Genomic DNA, 12087 nt, shown 5'->3' with positions numbered 1-12087 from the left:
TATTCTCAGGTGAAGCTTACCTGAAACCAAATGCTTTTATATGAACAATGTTCCTGATTCAAAAAAGTTTTTTTTAGTTTCAAATAGTTTTATTGGGTTAATAGAAACTATTTACACAATACAGCAGTTATTCTCTTGCCCCTATCGGGGCTGTGCTAAGTACAAACATAGTAAGAGGAACAGAAAAACAAGTAAACAGGTACAATACATGCATTCTGTTTTTGTGTGGAATGTGATATCTGAAAGCAAGGAGGGCGACAATGAGGTTTTATAGCCTTGAGGTTTTTACATAAGTTCATAATGTAAATGCACAGGAGCGCAATTCCAAAAGATTTATGATAGCTAATATCCTTTCGGAGATCATAATATCAAGTATTATGTTGTCAGTTAGTTGAATGGAGAGTGTTGGATGCATCCATTGCTTGGCTATGTGTGACCTAGCCACTTTTGCTACATGTTGTGCTAGTCGGTGATAAGGGTGCTTCCATTTTGGGGGCTTATCGCCAAAAAGAAGCATGCAAGGATCTGGAGCTAGGGAGGCCCCCAACACAGTGTTTATTAGTGAAGTAACTTCCCTCCAATATTTCTGCACTACCGGGCAAAACCACCATATATGTTTAATGTCCAGTGGCGTAGGCACCGGGGTCGCAACGGTTTCCATGGCGACCGGGCCCGGCTCCTAAAGAGGCGGGTGAGGGGCCCATCTCCATGTGGAGGGCCGTGCGGTCCGTGCGCGCTGGTAGGGGGGAGCCGCAGCCGCGGGGAGGGCAGCCCGACCTCTCCCTCCATTCCTCTCCCCGGGCCCCCCCCCCTCAGATGCAGAGTGACGCGCACGGAAGCGCTGTAGCCAGAACTCACCTCCCTGCGTTCCACTCGCCGCTGGTCTCCTCCCGCTCTGCATAGATGCTGTTACACACTGCTTCCGGCTAAACAGGAAGCAGTGTGTAACAGCATCTATGCAGAGCGGAAGGAGACCAGCGGAGATTGGAACCAGGGACGGAGGTGAGTTCTGCCTACAGCACTTCCGTGCGCGCTCACTCTGCATAAGAGGGGGGGGGGCCCGGGGAGAGGAAGGGAGGGAGAGGTCGGGCTGCCCTCCCCGCGGCTGCGGCTCCCCCCTCCATTATGTGGGGGCAAAGCGGGGGAAGCTACCTAATCTATCCTGGGGGGCAGCTACCTACCTAATCTATCCTAGGGGGCAGCTACCTACCTAATCTATCCTGGGGGGGCAGCTACCTAATCTATCCTGGGGGGCAGCTACCTACCTAATCTATCATGGGGGGCAGCTACCTAATCTATCCTGGGGGGCAGCTACCTACCTAATCTATCCTGGGGGGCAGCTACCTACCTAATCTATCCTGGGGGAGCAGCTACCTACCTAATCTATCCTGGGGGGGGGGCAGCTACCTACCTAATCTTTCCTGGGGGGGCAGCTACCTACCTAATCTTTCCTGGGGGGGGGCAGCTACCTACCTAATCTATCCTGGGGGGGGCAGCTGCCTACTCTACCCTATCCTGGGGGGCAGCTACCTACCTAATCTATCCTGGGGGGGGCAGCTACCTAATATATCCTGGGGGCAGCTACCTAATCTATACTGGGGGGCAGCTACCTAATCTATCCTGGGGGGAAGCTACCTAATCTAACCTATACTGGGGGCAGCTACCTAATCTAACCTATACTGGGGGGCACCTACCTATCTAACCTATACTGGGGGGCACCTACCTATCTAACCTATACTGGGGGCACTTACTTATCTAACCTGTATTGGGGGCACCTAGCTAGCCTATACAGGTGGCAACTATACTGGCTACCTATATTGGAGGCACCTACCTAACTAACCTATACTGGGGGCACCTACCTATCTAACCTATGCTGGGGGCAACTATTCTGGCTACCTATATTAGAGGCACCCACCTAGTTAACCTGTACTGGGGGCACCTGTCTAACTTATCTAACTTATACCGGCGGCGCCTGCCTATCTAACCTATACTGGGGGCAACTATACTGGCTACCTATGCTGGAGGCACCTACCTGGCTAACCTATACCGGGGGCAACTATACTGGCTTACCTATGCCTGGCTACCTATACTGGGGGGACCTATAGCTGGCTATAGGGATTCGGATATGTGTGTGCGTCGGGTGTTGCCCGGGGGAGGGGAGGCTGTTGTTGCCGGGGGGGGGGGGGGCTATTGTTGCCGGGGGGCCCACATCCAGATTCCGCATCGGGGCCCAGAGGTTTGTAGCTACGCCACTGTTAATGTCTCCTTCTCTACCACACTTTTTGAAGCATAGCTTTGATTTGGTTGGGTCCATGCCATGCAACTGAAATGGTGTAATGTATGCTCGATGGAGGACTTTATAGTTGGTTTCAATGTGGGAAAAGTAATTACTTCCCTTAGAGAGGGTGGTACAACATTTGGACCATCTTTCTGGGGTAAGTTCGACTCCCAGCTCCGATTCCCATGTTAGCATTGGTTTGAGTTTTTGAAATGCAAGGGGTTGTGAAAGGATGGAGTACAGTAGTGATATGAGGCCTCCTTCTAGTGGTCTAAGATCGCACCAGGCCTAGTAGGATGAGCGTTGTGGGATGAGAGAGTTAGTTGGGCCCATGGATTTGAGAAAATGATATATCTGCATTGCTGCAAAAAATAAAAAAGTTTTTTTAAAGTTTGAAGTAATATGAAGCTGTCTATGATTAAAGTTGTCACACTATATTAGTCATCATAGGTGTTTAGAATGCTGGTTTGTATTGATTAGAAATGAACAGTATCACATGCTGAGTTAAATAAAGTCCATGGGTTTAACAGGAGACATAAATACAGACCAGGGTCTCAAGGAAGTATAGCCTCTCTGCACTATTCACTCAGCACTCACCTTTTTGGTGTACCTGATTGCATCACTCCATGTTACATGATGCCCTAGTCAAGTCTAGCGGCAAACTTGTTCCAGGAAACTAACCAGTTAAAGCAGCATACATTTGATAAAGGTTGAAAAGAGCACAGGAAATAGCCGTTAGTGGAGTATCGGTAAACTTCTTAATATCCTATTACTTCATTCATATAGTAAAATATTGTTACTATTAACCGATATTGTACTATGACCTAACCTCTCCCTACACTCACACAGAACCCCACCTACCCAGTGGTACCTAACCTTAACCCCCTACTAGTGGTACCCAACCTACCCCCCCTCCCCCGGTGGGGGCCTAACCTTAAGCTTTCCCCCGTGGGTGCCTAAACTTAACCCTTTGCCCTTGTGGGTAACTAACCTTAACCTCCCCCGGGTGCCTAACCTTAAACCCCCTTCCCTGGGCGCCTAACACTTATCCCCCAGTGTCCTGTTGAAAAGAGTGCCCGCTATAATAGCGGGCACTGTGCCCACCCGCTATCCGATCTGCATAGCCGCCATTAGCATAGTGGCCGTCCTTTTCAACAGGATGTACCTGGGCTCTTTTCCACTTTTCCGGTTACAGCATGCGCCAAGCTCGAGGGGTTTATAATAAGGAAAAAAAATTTGCAGCATTAATGTTTAATTTTTTTTTTCAGATATCACACCTAAAATAGTGTAACACTGTATAACAATTAAAAAAAAATGATTTTTCTAAGAGGACTAAAATAAAAAAGGTCACTGAATATACTGTCAATCAAACAAAAAACGCTGCTTGCTCATAATCAAATGTGCTTGCTGTATAATCAAAAAAACGTCTTTGCAAACTAAAAAGGTGTCGCAGAACTATAAGTTAACTTGCTGGTAAAAACAGATTGTAGTTTCAGTTGTTTTGTACGTTATTCTAGTGACTGCAATGAGCTTCCAGACAGCACATACAGAGCAACCAAGTGGAGATATGAGATAACCTGATGGAAAATATTGCCCAACAGAAGAAAATTATGTCTTGAAAATGTAAAAGCTCAGTGACAGATACATAGGCAGTTCCATAGCTGATATTAACCTCGTGTCACTTTACTATACAGTTTGCAATGAAGCACAACATTCAGTCATGAACTGCCAAAGCATGGAAATGCATTTTTTAGTACTTGATAATAATGTGTAAAGAATACCACAAATTGTCAATCTCAGAGTTCAAGTAGATGTTTAAAGGACTACTATTTCGAAAAATTGTAACATTTTAAATTTGTATATATGCATATGTATACAATGTACATTTGCCCCATATTAAAATGAGCTATAAAATACTCTAAAAGGCTCTCTAATAACCCTGGTAGCACGTGGAGCGCTCCCTAAGAGGCTGCAGTCCTGAAGTGCTTTGAGTCTGCCAGGAGAAAAAGCACAATATGTGGTTTTTTTTTACTGCTTGCATTCATTTCACAGACCCTGGAGGGGGGTTTACAGAATATTACACTATTGGAGACATTGTGAATAAAGGTGGGGCTTAGTAAGAATGGAACTTTAGAACCTACATCCCAGAGGCTTAGCAAATGCTTGAAATATATTCTGGAATTTCAAATTTGCCCTGTAGGATCACTTCAAAAGTAAAGCAATGTAATAAAATGATCTGACCTTTACAGTTTATCACAACACCCATTCATGCCCACGTATGGCAAAAGTGAAAAGGATACAAACTAAATGCAAAAATAACATTGCTTGCTCTTTTCAAAATAAGTTAAAAATAAGAAAATTATAATCTACATACTGTTCTAAAAAGGAGGACATAAATATCAATATGCAAGCGTTCGTAATCATATTTTCAGATTCATCACTTTTTCACAGAAATACTTTTTTATTCAACAACACGTCTAATGCAAAATGCCCAACAGGTTTTCAGATTACCCTGCAGAATCTTAAAGCAAGAAAGCAAGAAATGTAAACAATATATATTCCCGGTAACTGCTGGAACAGAACTATTTGTCAGTATTCCCAGCATTCACCAATTTCCTTTTAGTACTTATGTCCCAATCTCCGCCATACTCTTCACCTATAGAAAAGCCCCCGCTTAAATGGGAGACGTTATTTATCTGCCCAACTTCGCTTGCTGTAAGGGCTTATGAGTGTAAGATATAAATGCTGAAGCTAGGAGAATTATTGAAGTACCAGAGAGTTCAGTAGCAAAGTCCAGAATGAGCCAGGGGTCAAAACCAGGAATCAGATGCTTGTTGTGCAGGCGAAAAGCCAAACTTGAGGTCAATAACTAGCCTAGAGTCATACACAGGAGATCAATCAGCTAAGAAGGAAGATCAGGGATTAGGCAGAATTGTCGTCACATGCTAGCAGAAGTTGGTCCAGGCAGCAATACAAATACCAGAGTTAGCAGGGCAAAGCAGGGTCACAACTGGAATAGCAAAGAGAGTGCACCCAAGTAGAAGTATCACAGTTAATTGTATCATGGGCAAAGATGAGATCAGGATCAGCATATATACTGCAGTCAGCCAACCAGCCTAGACCACACCTCCAATATCCAGTTGGGAACCATTTCCTGCAACTACTGGCTGGCCCAAGCAATGATGAGCTGGTAATCAACAGCTGTTAGAGTCGGGCATAATACATAAGGTGAGCGTGTGACCACATACACCCACCTCCTAGAGTAACACTAGGTGTCATATTCTGCACATCTATAAGTATGCTGGGGCTGTTATCTGTCTGAGATTGCCCTGCCAACCCCCCCGAGCCAGTAGCCTGTGCAGCACCCTACACTTCTAAAGGAGTGCCGAGGATGCCGTCTGCAGTCTTGGGGAAAGTCTGCCTCTCACGCTGACTTCCTGGAATGCCAGTACCACAGCAGTATCATAGAGCAGGTTAGTTCCTGACAATAATATTGCGTATTTATACAATGCTGACATTTTCCACAGCGCTTTACATAGTGTATCTAATCCCAAACAAAAACCACATACTAGACATATTCAGTTCAGGGCATCATAGCTGGCAAGCACATTCACCAGCCCTACTTTGGGCATGTTCATAATGCTATACAGTGGGATGTGGATTCATAGGCAAATAATGCCTTTTACTGGCCTGTTTTTTTCTGGTTTGGGCATAAGAAATAAAAGGTTTGTTTTTTCGCTGGTGGGCCACTCATCAGGTTACATGTGGATTTTAACTATTGTAAACTATCTTACAGCCCTCTGCTCTGATTTTAAATGTTGACTGCAGAACAAAATTTTGCAATATGAAGGAGTTTTCGGGAGTGCCCTCTAGACCAAGACATCAACCACAAACAAGGCTCAGAATTTTTGTTTAATGGAATCTAAGCAGTGGGAATCAGAAATCTACAAAATAAACTTTCCTCTAGAGCAGGGGTGCCAAACTCAAATACAAAGTGGGACAAAGCTGAACAATGGGACAGAGCCGCGGGCCAACCTCAATGTCTACTGGCCTCCTTCCTCCTTTGTAAAGTTCCCTGGTGTCTAATGGCCACCTTCCTCCTGTATACAGTTCCTTGGTGTCTTTTGGCCCTCCTCCCTTCCGTATACAGTTCCCTGGTGTCTAGTGACCCCCACCCTCTCCTATACAGTTCCCTGGTGTTTAGTGCTTTCCTCTACCTCCCTCATATGGTTTCCCAAATGTTTTAGTGTTTCACCTCGAATATAGCTTCCCTAGTAGTCTAGGGAGGGCCAAACATAATGCAAAGTGGGGAAACCACTTGGGGGCCAAATTGAATGGTTCTGAGGGCCAGATTTGGCCCACGGACCAGAATTTGACATGTATACTCTAGAGGAAGTTCATGTACTGTATTTGTATGGACTTTTTGGGGGTCAGAAAGCATCTACCTTCAGAGGGCTGCTCCCTTACCCCTAAGTCTATGCTGTGCTCTATGTTGTGGGTCTCTGCCCCACATGATACAGGCAGACTTTTCTATTTTTCTCTTTTTTTGTGCTTTGTGTAGAAAAGCCAACAGTTCAGATAGAACAAACCCTCACACAGAACAGCTGTATAGAGATAGTCAAGGTGGCAAAACATATTACAACAACATGTTCAAAAAAAACATCTTAATTTAACCTTGAATTAAACAATAGTTGATGGAGATAACACAGACCCTCCAAATACCATTGTCATGCAATATGTACATGTTTTGTCCAGTCTTCAGCTCACTGCCAGCACAATGTTTATAATAAAGTAAGATAGTACTATTAAACATTAACTATAGTATGTAAACTAAATGGAAATAACACAGTAAGTCATTGTTTGCAACATTCAAATCAATAGTTCAAGGATGAAAATCACACAATACCTAACAGTGTAATGTGAAGATGCAACTATATTTATTAGAGCTAATGCACACATTATTACAACCAATGCTACAAGAAATACATGACTAAAAACCCTACAAAGAAGCACTGATAATTTTAAAATTGTTTTATGTATCAGGCTTTATTATTCTTTTTATTTTTTTTATTTTTTTTAATTTATATAACGTCAACATCTTCTATAGCGCTGTACATAGAATAAAACAAATATTTGGGAACATGTATACATGAGAAGTTGAAGACACTGTATGATCATGACAATCCAGCAATACAAGTACAAATACATACATAGCTAATGTATGGTTTCAGATATCACTAGAATTGGTATATATATGATACATTACAACAAAAGAAAAAACAATAAGAGGTCCCTGCCCTTGCGAGCTCACAATCTAGAGGGTAGTGGAGTGGAAATAATAGGGAAGGAGTTAGCAAAGGAAGCCCTGAGCTTCCATTGTGACCTACAACAAATTGTAGATTTGTCTGAAAAGGTGTGTTTTGGGAGTACATTTAAAGGTCTCCAGTTTTAAAGCATGAAAACTAGACTGTGGGAGAGAGTTCCAGGGGAGAGGGGACACTCGTGAGAAGTCCTGGATGTGGGAGTGATAGGAGGTGACCAAGCTAGAGGACAAAAGGGTCTCTTGGGAGGAGCGAAGGCTGGGCTAAATGAGAGCTCAGAGTCCCGAATTACCCCCAGACAGTGGGCTTTAGGATTTGAGGTTATTGTGGTTATTGGGGTGTACATCAAACATATTTTTAAACATTTCTAATCAAAATGTGTGTGTATTTAAGCTACTGCTTTTGCTAAGTTATGCACATTTTTTAGTAAACAAATATCTAAGATTACAGAAGACAAATCTGCTGACTTGGTGACCAATAATAAAATCCTTTTGTTTACAAGCAGGAGAACAATAACGTGCCAGATAAACCAACAGTTGGCACTCTAAATAAGTATAGCATTATTTAAAATAATATTTCTTATTTTCCTGATAAGAAATAAAACAAATCTTTTTTTTAGTACAAAGACTAGTAAATGCATGAAACAACAATTAAACACTCACTGCTTATACATTTTCAAAATTATAATACATGGCAAGCAAATACCATTTCTCTACCGATAGAATTCAATCCCCCAGAACAGAATGATCTTGTGAGTAACAGTGGAATTAATAGATATAATCTGCTTCTGGTCTAACTGTAAAGACCCATACACATGGTGTGCAAATGTCTGTACAGACATGTGTTGAGCGACGGTTCGTGCGACAGTTCATTCATGTGGACACGGCAAGAGACAAAGGGCCATATGCAATTACATTTTTCTCCTGAGTTTTCTTCTGGGTGATATTTTTAAATTTGTCAATAAAATGCATTTTAAGCCACCAGAAAGCAAGAAAAGGTTTAAAATAATTTTGATAGTCCTTTTTCATTTACTTTTGGGTACTTTTTTAGTTGAAAAGTGCTGAAAAGTTAGTCTAATTTGAAGATGAAAAATTATCTCCTGGGAGAAAACTCAGGTGAAAAAGTGAATTACATATGGGCCAAAGACTGTCTACAGACACAGCCATGTTTGAGCGATTCAAATGGTGAATCTCTTGTGACTTTTGTCTCACGAACCATCGCTTAGTCTGTTGGTGTCCTGTCGTATGTACAAAAGTCTTCTACAGACAGCAGAGTCGCTACCATAGTACTAATACTATACGGAGTCTGTGGCAGACAGCTTCAGTTGTGTCTTTACTCTTTCTGTTGTCACGTGTGTACAACTGTCGCAAACTCAAATTGTCGCTGCCATAAACATGCTGTTCTCTCGTGCCTGTTTGTCGCTGCCTCACAACTACAGACAAATGTATGCCATGTGTATGGGCCTAAAAAGTAAATAAAGTACATGTGAAAGTGTGAATTGTATTTCACATGTGAAACTGCAGCAAAGAGTGGAAAGTCCCATATAAATGACTAATTTTTCTCATTAAAATAACTATAACAATTATCATTTCCTGTATTTTCTCATCATCAGTAGAAAAACAAACAAACTGCATTGGGGGGGGGGGGGGGGGTACTACAACAGGTAATACAAAGTTGCATGACCCTCAACTGTAGCATATATATATATATATATATATATATATATATATATATATATATATATATATATATATATATATATAGTATATATACTGTGTATATATACATATATATCATACTTATATGATATATATTTTAATAAGTATGATATATATATATATATATATATATATACATACAGGTATATGTATACTACATATGTATATCATACTTAACCATACAGTATATTGTGATTTATCCTGAAAATGCTATACACAGTACAGTATGCATGGTAGTTTCCACAGGGCACAGGCTGTTTCTTCTCTGTGCTTGTCAGATCGAGATAAGATTACATTCCATAAAGACTGCAAACTCTTATGGTGGCCATACACTTATAGATTTGCAGTAGATTAGACCATCAGATAGATTTCTGTCAGATGCCTGAATCTGACAGGAATCTGTCTGATGTGTGACATACACTAGGAACAGATTTCCAATATATTTCAGAATGAAATCTATTGGAAATCTATTGAAAATCGATCTAAATGCATTATTGCACCATTAGATCCAATGCAACTCTATGGGCCATCGAATCGACCTAGATTTTCCATCCTGTCAAATAGATCAAATTGATTGAAATCGGCTGCAAATCGATCGATTTGCTGATTTGAAAGAATCGATTTTTGTTCAATCGATTATAGAATCGATCGATCAATGGCTGAAATCGACCAGTGTATGGGTCCCTTAAGTTCTAAGAATGTTCTTTCATTTTTAATGAATCATATGTCTGGACACAAGCAATTCAAATACATATCTACAGTATATAGAAAATGATCAGAACAATATTGTTGTTATCAAGTAATGAATGGTATCACCTCAACTCAAAATCTGTAATGGTAAATTGGTTTACAGGAGTTAGCCAACTGGATCACTTTTGTGTTCTGCATCAATCTTCCAAGGTTTTTTGTTATGAATATACAGAATGTAAACAATTACTTTAAACTTGATGGCGGTGGGCAAAATCATTGTCATCTGATTATGTTCATTGTATTACTAATGATTTGGTTATCATCAAAGTGTCTTAGTGAAATATTTAGCAAAGTTAATAAAATGCTCTTCTATAACTGGTAGTCTAAATGGTTCCACTAATTGTATGATCAGCAGTATTTTCTTACATTTTTCTTAAATCTTAGGCATTTGATGTGCACAGTCTTGAAGACCTTGATAAAGTGCTAGCAAGATCATTAAAGAACAAGATTTCTCATGAAGTGAACCAACAGGCAATTAGTAAGTCTTTTCTCCCTGATGTATTCAGTTTCTTTTCCATAACTATAGAAGACATTGGTTATGATTCACAATGCTTTTTCACCTATTTTCACCTTATCTATGTTACTTTTTAAGCTCCCAGAGAGCAAGAAAAAACAAACCAAAACAATATACTGGTAACTAAGGTAAGAAAAGTAATATTGAAATGAAGTTAATCAGGAACAACTTTCTTTGAGTGATTATTTTGCTTACATAGGTGCTTAAAGGTTATTTCTATAATAATAATAATTATGACAAAAAAAAGTAATTTTTGAGAAGTTTTGTGAATTGACTCAAATGTGGTGGACTGTTACTCTACAGTATATAATTAGAATATGATACATTTATGTTACAGTACAGCTTTTCTTGGCCTCGATTCATCAACACTTAGCAAATTTGTTAACAACAGTTTGGTAAAATACCGAATTTGTTAACTTCATTTCAAGATTCATCAAAGTTATCTACAGCTGTTAGCGAACATTCGTTAACGATTCGGTAACGATTCGCTAAAACGGAAGAAAGTGCAATTCATGAAAAAAGAAGTGGGCGTGGTTTAGCGTTACATTTAGGATTAGTTATCTCCTTCACTGCTCTGTCGTTATTCCTGTCAGATCATTGCTGACAGAGAAGATGGAGCCATTTGAAGTGGTTATGTATCAGCTGAGAGTGATTCAAAGGCGCAGAAGGGCAAGAATAAGGTCTGCAACCATATAAATTTGTAAGAGAATAGATTTATTTGCTATAACACGACATCTGCATTTCTCTTGAATCATCTTGTAAGAGAACACAGGCAGTGCCAGGGTTAACTAATTTTGCTAGCTGCACTATATTTTTTTAGAAAAGGCTCCTATCAAATTGTGGGATTGTCCCAACCACTTCCAGAATCCTGGTCCAGGTGTTAAGCCCTATTCAGAATGTTGCTACTATTGTCTAAGACAATATTAACTTGGTTTCAACTTAAACGCTGACTGAATTTTGTATGAATAGTACTATTTTGTATGAATAGTACTATCAAAATTATTCAAAGTATTTTCTTGCTTGCTGGTGGCTTAAAATACATTTTATTCATAAGAGGTGAAAATATCACCTCAGGTGAAAAGGTTAATATGGGCCCTGGGCCCTGGGCCCATATGCAATTCACCTTTTCTCCTGACTTTTCTCCTGGGTGATACTTTTAAATGTGTCAATAAAATGCATTTTAAGCCATCAGAAAGCAAGGAGATTCTCAAAATAATTTTGATAGACCTTTTTCATTTACTTTTTGGTACTTTTTTAGTTGAAAAATGCTGGAAAGTTTATTTTAATTTGAAGATGAAAAATTATGTCCTAGGCAAAAAAAGAGAATTGCATATGGGCCCAGGTGTTTTTTCTGCTCACTTTCCACAGTGATATACCTTGACAACAGTAAAGCTGTTGCCACCTGTGGTAAATTTAAGAATGTAAATCAGGGTAAGGAAAGAGTTTACAACGGGCAAACACTTACTAAGATATGTATAAAGTAATATTGCAAAACATATACAATTT

The sequence above is a fragment of the Hyperolius riggenbachi genome, chromosome 1 (assembly GCF_040937935.1).
Source record: "Hyperolius riggenbachi isolate aHypRig1 chromosome 1, aHypRig1.pri, whole genome shotgun sequence".
Taxonomy (NCBI): Eukaryota; Metazoa; Chordata; class Amphibia; order Anura; family Hyperoliidae; genus Hyperolius; species Hyperolius riggenbachi.
This window is presented reverse-complemented; position numbering follows the sequence as displayed.